This window comes from Epinephelus lanceolatus, chromosome 20 (assembly GCF_041903045.1).
Source record: "Epinephelus lanceolatus isolate andai-2023 chromosome 20, ASM4190304v1, whole genome shotgun sequence".
Classification (NCBI taxonomy): Eukaryota; Metazoa; Chordata; class Actinopteri; order Perciformes; family Serranidae; genus Epinephelus; species Epinephelus lanceolatus.
The window spans coordinates 14295986-14311380 of NC_135753.1; the positions used below are offsets into that span (position 1 = coordinate 14295986).

Here is a 15395-nt window from a genome sequence, read left to right on the forward strand (position 1 = left end):
AAGAAACTGGAAGTAGTTGGTCTCCAGTGCACTTGCTTTATGGGCCCAATGATGTGAAAGCAGCGCCGATCATGCAAGTAATTTTTTACTGTTAAAAAAAGGCTTTTTTTTTGTCTTTATGCGCCACTTAGCACCTTTTATAGACATGAATGGGGTCCTACCTTCAAAGCTGTATCCACGTCCCTTAATACATCCATATGCAGGATGTGTTGGTTGTTTTAGTGATAGCTAAATAAGTATCGCAATGTTAAATACTTATTCAGATGTACATTATATATGTGAGCACCCATGTGTTTCCTCTTAACTGTACTTCAGTGTCACTTGCCATCATTATTCTATACGGTGGTTAAATATTCTAACCCTCTGCCTTGCAGTCTGCCATTGGACAGTTTGAAGAAACAATGCATTTTGGGGCAGTTGAGTATGTAGAGTAAACTCATACTCAGAAATATATGCTAATCTAGTATACATCCGGGCATTTCTGGTGTACACAAAATCCACATACTATGCAATTTTGCATCATAATTAGTGTAGTATAAATAGTATGTTAGTATGCAATTTCAAACATCCCCATTATAAATTAAAATGTGATATAAAATAAAAATATCACAATAAAAAATGGTAGTATTTAATAAAAACAGACTTGAAAAGAACACGAATTATCTAATTGAATAAATCTGAACCATGTCATAAGAATAAGACTGATAATGAGTAACATATAATTTATTTTATTATTTCTTAAAATGCGGCTTATTTCTAGGCTATTCGTGTGATTATTTATTTCATGTCTTTATTTAATAGTGAACACTTTAGGACTCCACACAACACAAGGCTTGTACTCGAATTTTCTGTTGGAGTCAAAATCAATTTATTTCAAATAGACACTTTTTGTTGATGAAGGCTTTTGTTGATGAAGGTTTACCTCATCTCATTTATATACAAGGTCACTGGCCAGTTGACTGCTTACCTAAGCCACATTTTGTCACATGGTTGAAATGCTACCAGTGGATGGCTGAGTGGGAGAATTAGAAGGAGCAACAATATGTGAATGTAGCAGCAGTTTCCCTCTGCTTTGTGAGAAAGCAAATACGGTAGCTGTCAGTGGGAAAGCTTTGCTATCTCAATACCCATATTGTTGCATCCTTAATGCTTTGTGTGCCATTTCACTGATCACAGAATGCGGCGGCTGTAATTCATGTTACAGTTTTATTCAGACTTTTTTTTTTTGGCCTGTCAAGTTATCAGCGCACATTACCCTCAGCTTTTGTAGGCCTCACCTGCAATTATTTCTGAGTGACCTTTTCATCACCTGAATGCTAGCTTTTATGAAAGATGATTGGCTGCAGGATCAGGGAAAATATCCTCCCAAGGAAAGGATGCACTGTTGAACAATTCAAGTAGGTGACGCAGATAGATACACTAACACATATGTAGATATATCCCACATTTTTCTATTTGCTTTTGCCATTGATTTCCTTCTTTATGCACACACGTCATTTTTATAGCTGTAGAAATCCAGGTTTTCATTACAGTTTATATTCCAAAATGGATTACACCTTGTGCATTAAATGATGTGAAATATTGTGAAGAAAACACTGAATATTCAATATTTGCCTCCTCTGAGTCTCTGTCCCTGACACACTGTGATAACAACTATTCAGCTTTGAGACGAAGAACCTGAATAATGGATCCAATCCTCAGTAAATAGGATTAGTAACCAAGGTAACACTGATGTTGTTGGAATATCCTGTGGACTCGCGCACACACACACACACACACACACACACACACACATTTTGTCGTTTTTTTCCTCTTTTATCCAACTTAATTTTCCGTTGCGAAAGGCTGCAGATCCTCACAGCTCAGCCTCTCCGACTTGACACTGTGTGGCCTCAGTATCTTCACAAATTACGTGATGTAGTTTTATTGTGAGTTGCTCCACTATAATAGGTTTATTCAGCTAATTATAGCGGGGCATGAGATTATGTTGAGAAGACAGCGAGATGATGCAATTCACAAACTGAGTGATGGTTAAATTCCACAGCGAGGTCGATGGTGCCGCACCTACAGCAGGTGATGAGGAAACCCTCCAGTCATCCAGGAAATACGAGAGCAGCCATGTGATTTCCGCAGAGAGATTCTCTGTCAGGTATCCATTACACCTGAGACTGAGATCATGCTAGGCATTCAGCTGCTCATTCATGGATAAACATATTATTTCACTTGGCAGCACACGTTTTTAGCATTACATCACGTACAGTAATGCTATTTGCTTGACTATTCAACATCCAGTGTTTACAGTGCTGCATTGACGTGTGTTTTTTGTCTGCACGTGGGCATGTGTGGGAATAAACTGCTGCTTGCCATCCCTCAAGTGGCCTTGACATTTATCAGCAGCAGACATTGGGAAATTAATGTGGTGCCGGCACACACACATACATGTGGAAACTTAAATGAGCACCCCAATGGCCACCTAACGGTAGTTTAAACCCACTATCTGACACCCGTCCTCATATTGATGTCCGTGGACAGGTCACTGGGAACATGACAAATCAGTGGAGAAGCGTTAGATTGCCTCTCTCGTCAGATAAATCAGGAGCTGGTAACAGTCACGGAGCCCTTTTACCGCTCCTTACTGTTATATTTCATGTCGTCTTCCCTGTTGTTTTCTTTCGAGCAGTACACTAATTTATTCCATCAGTGGTTTTCCCGCTGACCTTGCCGTTTAGTTTATTTACAGCCTCCATTAAGCGTCTCATCCTATGATGTGATAGTGTCATGAGGAGAAACCTGGGGAAACAACACAGGAAGTGATAGGCACCGGGAGCGTAACTGGCAAAATAATTGTTCCTTGATGTTTGTTGTTTAAAAACAAAAAACAAAAAACAAAAAACAAAAAAAAAAAACCACAAAGAAGAGCTTCATCCCAGAAATGTGGTCTACAAATGGAATGGCTTTTAGAGGAGAAATGATGACCTGGTGTTCAAAAGCCTGCTCTTTAAAAATGATTACAACTTTGACAGTACTGCCTTTTTGTCAGTAAAGAGCAGAAGACAGATACGTCTTCATTTTTTACTTTCACTTCAGCGTGGTCATGTCAGAAAAGGTGTCACATTTTTCAAAAGGTGGATGTCTCCTTTTGGAAGGAAACAATTTGCTCTTGTGGCATTACACAGAATCCTGGCATGCCTTGCCTCTAATGAAAAAATACCGATCTCATGCCGATGATAAAGAAATATGGATAAGATCAGCGGGAAAAGCACCAAGGTCGCATGTGACAGAGCATGCTGTGTTGGGAGAGTAGAAGGATGTGGAAGAAAAGGCAGGGTTTAGTAGAGAAGTCGTCGTATTACTGAGTTGTACTTTGCTCTGTAATGCACTGCGCTTTGGTAGACAGGTTCTTAAAAGGTTGTTGTTTGGGTCTGGCCACCTACCCGATTTATAGACATCTTTTCATGGAGGGAGGGAACTCATTGAATTGATTCCTTTGTAATTTCCTACCACTCCGCCACTGTACATTTCTCTTCGCCATGCCTCAGCCACTCTGCTCTGATTGTTGCCAAGGCAGCTTGACGGGCTGAGGAAAGGCCGGAGAAGCTGCTCAGTGAGACAGAACAGAGAAAGGTAGCCTGATACACCTTTTTCCAATGGTGTTGCTGCCATGTACTGCAGAGGGGGAATAATTGCTTCATGGATTCCTTCCATTTATATCTTGTCTTAAAATGTGTCTCTCTGCCGCTGAAAGCAACGGCAACAACTGAGAAATAAATTCCCTCTATTTGTAAATCAGTGCCGCTATTTGTATTGTAGGCTGCAGAGCATTTCTGTGATGCAACCAGCCATAAATGTGTGCACTTTTGTGAAAGCGTGGTCAGAGGGCGAAGCTATTCAGCCTCCAAAAAAAGACAAACTGCAGTCACAACATTTTGTCAGTTTTGAAGGGAAATTTAATTTAACATGAACACGATTGTGGCCTTAAAGCAATTAAATGTCATATCCACAATTCTACCTGTCCCCTGAAAAATGTGTTTAGTCTTCAAGATAGAAAGAGATAAACCTAATTTTCCTCCACATTTTCAATCAGTTGCTGCCCTTTGGCTTTATGAGTCAAGGTACACAGTGCCAGGCTGGAACTCAGCTCAGCAAGTAGACAGCTACAGCAGAGAGGGTCTATAAAAGGAAGCAAAACAACTCTAATTTTCCCCGCCAAGGGTGCTTGAAGCGCTGTAAAAGCATAAATGAATTACAGTGAATGGGGCATTTACGCAACATCACTATTTATAACTATCACAAGTCATAACTGAGGGATTTTTTTTTTTCTGAACAGCCCTTGTATAGAGAAGAACAGCAAAATCTCTTGAGTGAAGTGTTTTTCTTTTTAAACCTATACTGGTGTGAGGCAGCCCAAGACAATGTTGGTATTGTACATTTCTGCAAACCATGAATATGCTGCATTTGTGCACTTCATACATTTCATATTAACATTTCCTAAATGTGTGGCTCAGATGACATGTATATGAGCTGAGTTTCTCAACAGGAGGTGGAGGGGATGGAGGATGGCGTGAGACCTGGGCGAGACAGTTGCCAAGCAGCAGACGACTGCTTGAGACCAGCTGTGTTTTTAAATACCCATCGTGACATATCTAGCTCTGGTTGTGGCAACAATACCAAGTCTTTTAGCTCAACCCATGATGCTTTACAGCCTGGTCTCACACCCAACTTATCGAATACTGCTGCTGTGTCAGCAATTTTGGTGTCAGATATATACGCACAGGGGCACCTTTTGCGGCGGTATTATACACACCAGGCAATATCTGACACAGCTGGCAACAACTGTACATGACAAATGCTGCCACTTTGTCAGTGGATGTTGACGTCAGACTGTGACGCACCGAGACACTCTTCCCACGAGTATGTTACACAACGGGCATCAGCTTTTAGTGACGCCATAGTATAAAGAGCGAGAAGGTTCCTATAGGGTGGGTGGGAAGGCATGTGGATGTGTCGCACAAAAACCAAACTTTCACCTGGGAACTTTCCACCGCTGTTTGTTTCCTGTGTGAAACCAGAAGTCAGTGGAGTTATTTTAACAGCAACGTAGTGTGCTAGTGTGTGCAGCATTCTACATCAGGGACATATCACATGATGTATGTAATGTAGCATTACATTAGTAAGAACCATTCGTCAGAGGAGGGTACCTTGTGCTTCATATTTTAACGTTTAGGTCCACTGACAAGGCAGTGGTATTTGACGAGTTGGGTTGAGAATGGGTTGTATTTTTCTAACCATAACCTTGTGGTTTTTGTGCCCAACCTAACCACATGCTAACCGCAGCACTGTCACAACATACAATTGCAAACTAAAATGTATAGTTTTAAAATATCTGCTACATATGACACGTACATATCCGTGGTATGCAGAAACGTACAATACTACCATTGTATTCTGGCAACTGGGTTGTGTGCTTTCTTATACAGCTTAACTGTCTTCCATACTTGTTTTAAAAGAATATACTCTGAACACAACTCAGTAAGATGTGGACAGATAGCTTTATTCTGATGTCCATCCTTGCATTCATTTTTTAACTTATGTATTTTTTGGATTGTTACCTTAAGTACTGTATGTACAAGATTATGCACCTCTGCCAAATACATTTCCTCTTTTAGATAATGACATCAAATGGTTTGTGTACATGTAAAATGACAGTGGTAGCATTAAAGCAGGCAGTTCTTTCAGCATAAAATTTCAGATAAATGCCCTGTACGCTACCTTCCCAGCACTAAACAGCATACTGACCAAATTAGAGACTTGCTAACCAACATAATGCAGCATTTAGTAGCTAAAGAGATTACAGAGAAAGATATATTTTGCCTATGAGAAGACCACATTAGAGCAAAAAGGGGAGTGAACATTGACGTACATTAGCCAGGTGGTCAGGAACCCAAAGTCAAATAAATGCTTACTTTTGTAAAAAGGCAGTTGCTAACATGCCCCCCATATCAATTTTATAAAGTGAGTATAAGTATATGTCATGTTGTCAATTAATATTGCTTCACAAGTCACCTTTAAGGTAGTGAGTTAAGTAGCATCAGTGCAAACTAGCACAAAAATTGTTGATATTATGACACTTCTTGTCCAGTAGGCCTGTCCAATAATATTGTGATTTGAAGTCTTCTTGCTTTAAAAAAAATCACAAGCCTTAACCTCTCACTTTTCAAATTATTGGTGCTAGACGGTGCTTATTGAGTGCTCGGTTACAACACAATCTCACTCTAACCATGTCACACATTGACATTTTGTCATAGACTTTCCATGTCTAGATACCACGTGAAAGGCCCGTTGGTTTTTGACATTCTAGGACGCCATTGTCTTCTCTCAAAACACACTTCCGTTTTCACAGGAAATTTACTGTTCACATACAGTCTCTTTCAAAACAAACGCACTATGTCGGTACAACACCGCAAATTGACGTATTTTTGCCTTCAACAGCTAACGCAAGTGGTTAGGTTCAGGAAAAAAGAGCAGGGTTTGGCTTTATAATCTTACAGGACACAAACACTGCTCTCCCAGGTGAAAGTCAATGTTTGTTGGACCCATCCTGCCCCTGGCTCCTGCCTACCCCACTTGGACTTTCGTGGCCTTAACTTTGGTTTGTGTCCTGTCGCGTTTCCTCCTGACGCTGCTGAGCACCTTTAAAAGTGTATCATGCCGACTTAAAGGGACGGCTTTTTCATCAGTGTCTGACGCTGCAAGTCATTGCCCAAGCACCAGATTTCGACGACTTCAGAGTGAGACCGGGTTGCTCCGCTAAGGCTGGACAATATGGAGAAAATCATATTTCAGTATTTTTGATCAAATATACTGATATAGGTACTTAAGCGATATTGTAGGTTTAACTATTGGTGCTTTCGCAAAATATTCACACAATGTGAATTTTGATAAATAATCATCAGTAGTGAGTTCAGAAAATGACATCACTTTACTGTACTGTGGCCTTTAAAACCAGAGAAAGTCAACACTTTGGATATAATATCCAAAATCAAAGATGACATCTAGTCTCATATCACATTATGTTTATATATTGCCCAGACCTGTGCTCCACTAAGGGAATAAGCACTGGAGTTTCCCTTGTCTCTTGGGGTATACTGTTTGTGACAATTTTAATAAAATGCACATTCAAAAACATAAAAGGTTTACTTTCTTAATACTCTGTTTTTTTTATATATTTAGGAATACTTTTTAATTTTGGGTTGTTTACTGGACTATTCATGGTCTTAAGATTAAGACTATATGCACCTCATGCATTTTATCTAACTTCAATACCACAGCTTCCTTTTACCTGCAGCAAACCTCATTTCACTACAAATAGCAGCTATATGCTTTGCAGCGCCGACCTTTTTTTCTTCCTTCTGAACACTTTTCTCAGAAAATACATTAACTATCAGAAAGCCAGAGGCAGTGATACAATTAGCTAAGATGCAAATGGAGCCATTTCTCAGTTGGCCCTTGTTCACCTGCGGTGGGGGAAATGGGTAAAAATGAGGTGGGAGAAGCTCCTGTGAGCCGGGGCATGGCAGACACGGGATGATATACGAGTGGAATTTGTTATTGTCCAGGGGGAGTCGGCTGTTTGTGATGGACAGGGGAACACTTCAACTGCAATGACAAGATTTCATTTCTTCTCATGGCGGCGTACAGCTGCACAGAGTTGAAACTAATCTGGTCAAACACAGTGAGCTGTCGAGCGCAGAATAGATCAATCTCTGTCTGCTCTTAATCCAATTTGATTGGTAAGGATAGCACCGGGGTGTTTTATGACATAAAACCCACTCTGCATGATTGTTTTGAAAGCTTCCTCTCCACTATAGAACATAGCTCCACGGGATATTTAAAAAGCTTTCTCTCCACAGTGCGGTGAATATCCCCATCTTAAAATGAGCAATGAGACAAATAACATCTGTTTTGAGTTACCAACACAATCAGTGTGTTTATGTGCACATCAGGTTTTTAGGATAAAATCAACATAAAATCACTAAGGCAGTGGTGGAAGAGTGTTGCAGTCCATTTCAGTACAAGTGGGAAAAACAAGACACTGAACTTGCTCAAGGTCAAGTGGCACTGGGTCTGACCATACCATATACTGTTACTATAGAAATGAATCATGTTGTATGCACTTACCAGATGTTCTGAATGCAAATGATTATCTCTGAGACGTGGTGGAGTGTAAATGAAGCATCACAAAATGGAGATGGAAAAGTACTAGCGCAAAGTGTACTGAAGTACTCTCTCCCGGGAATAAAGTGTAAATAAACCTTAAACTTCTCAGCTCTGCACTTACACGTTTCCATGCAAAATGCATTTGCTGTCAGAATCCATTTTCGTCAGCTTTCATGCTCATTGCGTTCACTATAACACTCCATTCTAAAAAATGAAACTATAAGGTTTTAGCTTTACAACAGTTAATTCTGTTTCCGATGGCTGCACACTGACACAATATTTGTTTATCTGCTGTTTGATGGTTTTTTTTATATTATCTACAGATTGGACTGGCGGTATCATTCGACTATTATGCTGTGTTCACACTATGAGTGACCAAAGCCATCCACATATCCTGAATAAAATCAATGATAACCATATTTTATTTTTGAACTAAAGTATTCACCATTACTTATTAAAACATCAAAAATAAACACTGTATTTATTGTTGCTTTAGTAAAATATAACCTCTTTCATAGATGAACAGTAGTATCACACACAACACTCATTGTTGTTCACGATCCGAACCGATACCATACAATGCTGTGTTGGACAGTCATCAGGCTGATATGGTGTAGTGTGAACCTGGCATTACAATGGGGCTCTGATGAAAAAAATGACTGATGAAAAGCACAGCACAAACTTTAAATGACATTCCGTCAAGGTGCTTTGTTGAAAGTAGCGGATTCATACAAGCCCATAACAACGTAACGAGTGCTTGAGCAACACTTCCATGGAGACTTCCATGTTGCTTTAGTAGGTCTGTAGTGAGAACACAACAGGTGAGTAAATAAAAGTATGACTACAATAACTAATTGCTGAAAGACACTTTGCATGTTATTATGAGAAAATTATCTTGGGTAAATGTAAAATTCAAACTACATACTGCACAATGTGTACCAGCTCAAATGGTCTGTGTTTGGATGTTTTAAACCTGCAATAACTGATATTTGGCCACTTACAGGGAGTAAAAACAAGCCATTAACACAATACTGACATATTGTCATCACTAACACTTACTTTGCCTGTCTGCTGCCAAAGCCAAAGCAGTAAAGTTGGGGGTTGGCAAACCAAAACACTGTACTGGAAGACACTAAAAAGCTCCATAGAGCTGAGGGGAGCTGCAGAGTTGGGGGAGTGTGGGTTCATTACTGCCACAGACTGTATAAAAGAAGCAGATGTAGCTTTGGGGTCTGAAAAATTAAGCTAATGTGAAAATGCCTTCCATCAGCATTTTTTCTAAAGTCCAGCAGGGGGCGACTCAACTGGTTAAGCAATAGGCTGTTTTCCCATTACAGGCATTCTTTTTCTGGTGTGTTGAGACTTGGTGTCATGGACAGGCCATGAAACAGGTTAGTAAATGGTATAAAGTGCATGAAGGCTAATGAAAATGTCACAGTTGTTACCAACTTTTCATATTTGCTAGTTACTCAGATGTTTGACTGCTTGGAAGGAGACAACTGGCATTTTGTGGCAGCCCGTCACTGTATCACTGCAAAAGAGGCTAAAATTAGAGTATTCACCCACGTGTCATATTTCCATCACAGCAGTTCCGAGCTGGAGTCGATAAATACCCATGATGACTGCAGAGTCATTTGTCCTGAAGTGAATGTCGATTGTAACCTTTTCTACTAAGGGCAAAAATCAGATGTTTGTGGGTGTTACTGAGTTTTCTGTCCAGTAGAAAAGAGGCTTCTAAGAAAAGTTGAGTTTATGTTGTGGAATTTTTATATAACTCGCCCATTTGAATCTTATTAAGGTTTAAAATTGCACTTAAATAAGGGTGTCGCTGTCTGCGAGGTGTCACCACAGTCTGTAGTCCTTTTTAAACAGAGATCACTTTAGGGCCACTACTAAGTCCCTTCTTTATGCCTCATTTTAATTTTTACACAGAACGAAAGAACAGTGGCATCATTCTGCTCCAGTGTGTGATTATAAATAGCATGCCAGCATCACAACGCCAAAAAAGGCGTGACGTAAGGGCTGGGCAGTATGTACAAAATTCATATCTCAGTACTTGAAGGCAGAATGGCGATATATATCTCGGGATTTTCCACAGAATGAGCTACATGTTTTTAGTTGCAAGTCAAAGCCATATTAGATATGTTACAAGCACTTTTATAAAAACAAACTGTGATTAACATAAAATGCAAAGACAGGGATTTTATCATGTAAATGAAAAATGATATCAAATAAATAGCAGGGCTGTACATTAATGTTTTTGCGCACAGCACTGGATGTACAGAGGTTTAAAGGTTTGCAGCACAGGATACAAAACTCTAACTTGATTATAAAAGTATCAAGTAGGCCGAAATCCATTGTAGTTTGAGACAAGTAAAAATCTTTGTAGGGGAGTTAAAAGGTCGTTTTCCATGACCTTTCACATGAATCAAACTAGCAAACAAACTCACCTGACACAATCAAGCAGCTCTGTCTCCGACACATGCAGCGCAGTGCTGGATTGTATGTGTGCTACTGCGGTAATTTCATTCATCTCACAGACTGATTTAGCGTAGCACATGCAACGTATAAACCGATGTTGCACTGTAGACTAATTAATAGACAGATTAAACAGAGAAGCAGCTCTGTGTCTCTCTTGGTGTTGCAGAAAGTGTGCAGATATGCAGAAAGTGTGAGAGGAGAGATGCACACTGGCATGCATTATGCAACTTGACCCTGTGTCGAAGTAAACTATGTTGTCTTAACGTATATCTTGCTTGAAAATATATCGATATACCATACATAGTCGTTTTATTGCCCAGCCCTACTTGACGTTTACCACAACAGTGTCGACCACTTACATGACGTATAACATATGTGTTGGCAGCGCTTTTTAAAAAATAAAAATGGCATTAACATGGTAATAACAATCATTTACTTTCTCTTTTATATGGCAGCTATTCTCGTTCTCTGCTCGAAGGGTTAAGTAGCTCCCGAATCTAATATTTTTCTCAGTTTCGGCCACTGTTGTTCTTCTTTGAGTTAGCTGCTAACTGCTATCAGCTACTTTATAAATCTCTCACAGTGGGTTACACGCATAACATATCATTCAAAATGTCACACCCTTCCTGCCAGCTGTCCTGTTTATACACACACCGCTTGGGCACCGTTACTACCTCCCATGGTGGCTTAAAGGAGAGACTGTTGAACCATTCCCCAATCGTACCTTATATACAGAACAGCGAGGTGGCATAACGGGGGGATATTCCCACCTTGAACAGGCAGTGTGAAAGGGACTTATGAGTGCTCCGCCTCAGCTTCACACTCCCATCCAACTATGGTCATGTATGGCTCCCAAAAACCAAAATGGTGAAGGCCAAAACGGCAATCTCGATGCTTTAAAACGGTACTCCACAAACCAATAGTATGAAGTCATGATGGCGATGTCCACTTGTTTTATACAGCTGAGGGAGACCCTTCTCTATGCACAAGTAGTCATGTGATCCATCGTTAATCCAACATTGTTGAATGTAACCTCTTTCAATAATAAAAAAATATATTGAAATGATGGCAAACACAACAGATTGTACCATCTTTCTGTGGTCAAGACAGTTACTCATGCATACTGCAAAAACACCACACAAGCATTCATGAAATGTTAATGTTAGGAGTCTCAGTTAGACAGGTGGGACACTGCTGTTATGATTATCATTTGTTGCCTCTTGCTTACTTTGCTTATTCTGCAAATGAATATCCTATCTACTGCATTACATCATCACCAAACATGATCAGTAAACTAGGTTATAATCCATATGGCTAAACTTACAAAAAAACTGTAAAATGACATAACTGCAACCAAAGTGTGTAAATATGCTAAAATATTGTAGAGATATGCTTTGATTTGGTGGGTCTAATGTATTTGGCCGTTGACCGTTCTGCTCTCCTCATTAAATCTGGATGTGTCATCATTAGCGCTCCGAGTTGCAGCTGCAGCTGGGACAAATTTTTAATGGGGGCAAATTAGCATTTGTTAACATCGACTCTGCAGGAGAGGTAAAACAAAGCCCCAGCTCTTCATTAAGAGCATTAATCTACACTTTAAAAAGTGTTTGACTGTGCTGAAACCACAAACTGTAGCCCAGGCGTCAGTGTCTGAAACAGTCATGTGGCCAAACAGCAGTGTATTTTGCCAGAGTAGGGGACATTGCATTTAATCTTGTTCTCAGCTCACACAATTAACAGTGTGCAGAAGGATATTTCTTATTTATGGGCGCCCCTGTGAGCTGCGCTGTGCTCAATAGCCTGTATTGTAAGAGGATGACAGGCAATTTTTTGGCTTCAAAGGCTTGGCAACAGCTCAGTGGAATTTAAATGACCTTAAAATTCACAGGCTTCGTTTATGGAATTATTATGCAGAAGAGCGGGAATATTATCTGGATAGTGTCATCAAAATAAGCACATTTTTTCAAACTTTATACAATTTACTCATATCGTGGACTGTGAATCAAGTGTTTGTTTTTTTGAGTCAATTTCCATGAGGTTATAGGGACGACACATTTGGCACTGCCTCTTCTCTGGTGGTGCAGCACAGAGGGGCCAGTCGGCCATCTGTAGCCTTGCCATGACCTATGTGTCAGCAGAGGCCTCGTTCAGCAGCAGCTGCCCTTGCCTGTAGCACCGCCTGCCGCCGAAAGTGTTTTCACAAGAAGATACTCACTCATCACCCTCCTCCGGTTTGTGTACATATTTCTGCTGGTGGTGCAGCGCCACGTCTGCTGTGAAGAGCAGCTGCCCTGACCACGCGCTCACACCTCTAGCAACACAATCAATCAAGTCACCGGAAATTCATTAATTTCATATTGAGGTAAGCAGCCAGGGAAAGTCAGCCTACACACGCAGAGTTGGCCAAGAAAATTTGGCCACGGCTCTCTCTTTATGTGGCCATCAGGCTTCAATGAGCAGGTTTTTCCTGCTTTGCTGTTTCCAATGTCAATTTCATTTTTATTCATAATCATTTTGCCTGCCAAGTGCAGAATGGATGAGAAGTTTATTCTAGTCATTCATCGCTCCCCACATGATGGGAATAAACATTTCAGAGTAGAGCAAGGGGTGAGTTACACAATTGGAGTTTTTCAAAGCACTTGTTGGGCAACTTAAAAACTACAATATGTGCAAATGTAAAATGGGAAAGTATCCATAGTTTTCTTTCCTGTGAACTCCCAAAGAAGAAGATGTTAATCACAGAAAACAGCATCGACAGTTCAGCGTGGAGCGACCCGAAGGATGCTGGAGACATCGGTTTGAAACACCCCTCAGATGGACTTTGATGATACAAATCTCCATCATGTTATGTTTATGCCTGTTTGTGCCTGCTCCCTCCTCTCATTGCCAGGCTAAATGTTCAAAGGTAGCAGAAACTTTGTGTAACACATTGACAAAGAAAAAAAAAAAGCCTTGCATCGCAAACTTCAAAGAATCCCCAACACTTCAAAAGCTTCTTCACGGTTCGGTGACTAATCTTCAAAGTCACGCCAAGGATTGAACTGATAGTGCCGCTGTGTATAGCAGGTACAAACATCCTTGTCAGCGCCACTGAGGTGTGAGGTGTAGAGAAAGGGAGAGGAGATAAAACAGGAAACTAATTGAGACAAAGTCTGTCCCTCGCCTGTGTGAAATACAAAGCCCCTGGCTGAAGACGTGGTAATTACAACTGCCACAGAACCAATCAGTCAAATGAATACGTCATTAGAGGTTGCGACGACACATTAAGGTAAATTGGGGAATTATTGGTGGGGTTTATCCCAGTCACTGTGGATCTTACAGTGGATCTATCTTACCTCTTTGCTGCTTGTGCGTCGCAACAATCTCGAGAAATTATCGGAAGAAAAATGTTACGCCTTGAGAGAAATACTTGTCACAGACATCATAACTTTGTATAGTTTTCTTTCTCCACCTGTGCCCGAATAATTGACATGAGTCCTCTGACCCAAACAGGCTGATATAACTTACCACCAAATTACTTAAGTTGTTATTGGGACATTTTTTTGGCTCTTTTATGCCTGCAGAAGTAGAGTGGGACAACCAATAAAATGTTACTAGATAGCAAGTTACTGGTTGATGCAAATGGTGTAAGATATATGAAGAGGAAAGAATAAAGTTGTCAAACCTCCCAGTGAAATTTGCTACACAATGTTAGTTTTACATTTTATTTGTTTAATGTTGTTAAAGGAGCTCTGTATGATATTCAGAGTGTATCTATGATTCAGAGATTGCTTGCACATGGCTCTCAACATGGAAGTGCTTTAGCTGGTGGCTAGTAGCTAACGGTGCTAATAGAGCAAACAGTGTGAACAACGCCAACAGTGCTGACAGAGCTAATGGTGTTAACCAGGGGGAAAGGGTTGACGCTGTAATAACACCATCCCCTCATCAGCAGTAGCTAACGTATGATAACAGTGCAGAATGGCGGCAAATAGCTAGCCAGTGGGATACACACACAGGGGCTCACATGCACTAACATGCACACACTGCTGGAACAGAAAAGCTCGGATTATAACACAGAGAAGTAGAGTAACTTCATTCTCTGCTCAGGACGCCATCACTCCACCATCACATGACTGTCATAACCCATCAAGCTACCTAAATTCATGTTTATTTATCATACTTATGTTTCCTGTTTTATTTGGGTAACCATTGAATAGTCTCATTTCAGATCCCATGTCCTCTGTGATTACTTGCCCTACCCTAACGTGTTTCACCTGTGTCTCAATGTGTTTCACCTGTGTCCCACTGTCTCCCTTGTCTTAGTTTATTTAAGTCCTTGTCTTCCCCTCGTTTGTTGACAGATTTACCTTTGAGTAAGAGTTCCAGTATTTCCCTTGTGGTCCTTGTGAGTGTGTTTTTGACTGTTTTTGCCTTTTGACCACCCTTTTTACCAATCGAACTGGATACTTTTGCCTGTGTGACTGACTACCTGTGTACCGACCTGAACCTTATTTATGACCCTGAAGTTTTCTCTAGTCTGTGAGTCTGCTTTGTGAGTCTTCCTCCAGTTTGTGCTTGACACTCCACTTATATATATATATCTTTATATAGCAAATAGTGGTTTGCTACTAAATCAATGCTCTGAATGTTACAGACAGCTCCTTTACATTTCAGTCATGGTCACCTTCACCCAAAAAACTTAGAAAAGTATGTTG

At 40.4% G+C, this 15395-nt stretch overlaps 1 protein-coding gene across 5 annotated transcripts in view; it reads right to left on the bottom strand.

Annotated features, from left to right (window-relative positions):
- Positions 1–15395, bottom strand: part of ralylb (RALY RNA binding protein like b) — a 150582-nt gene that overhangs the window by 91022 nt on the left and 44165 nt on the right. The window lies entirely within an intron of this gene.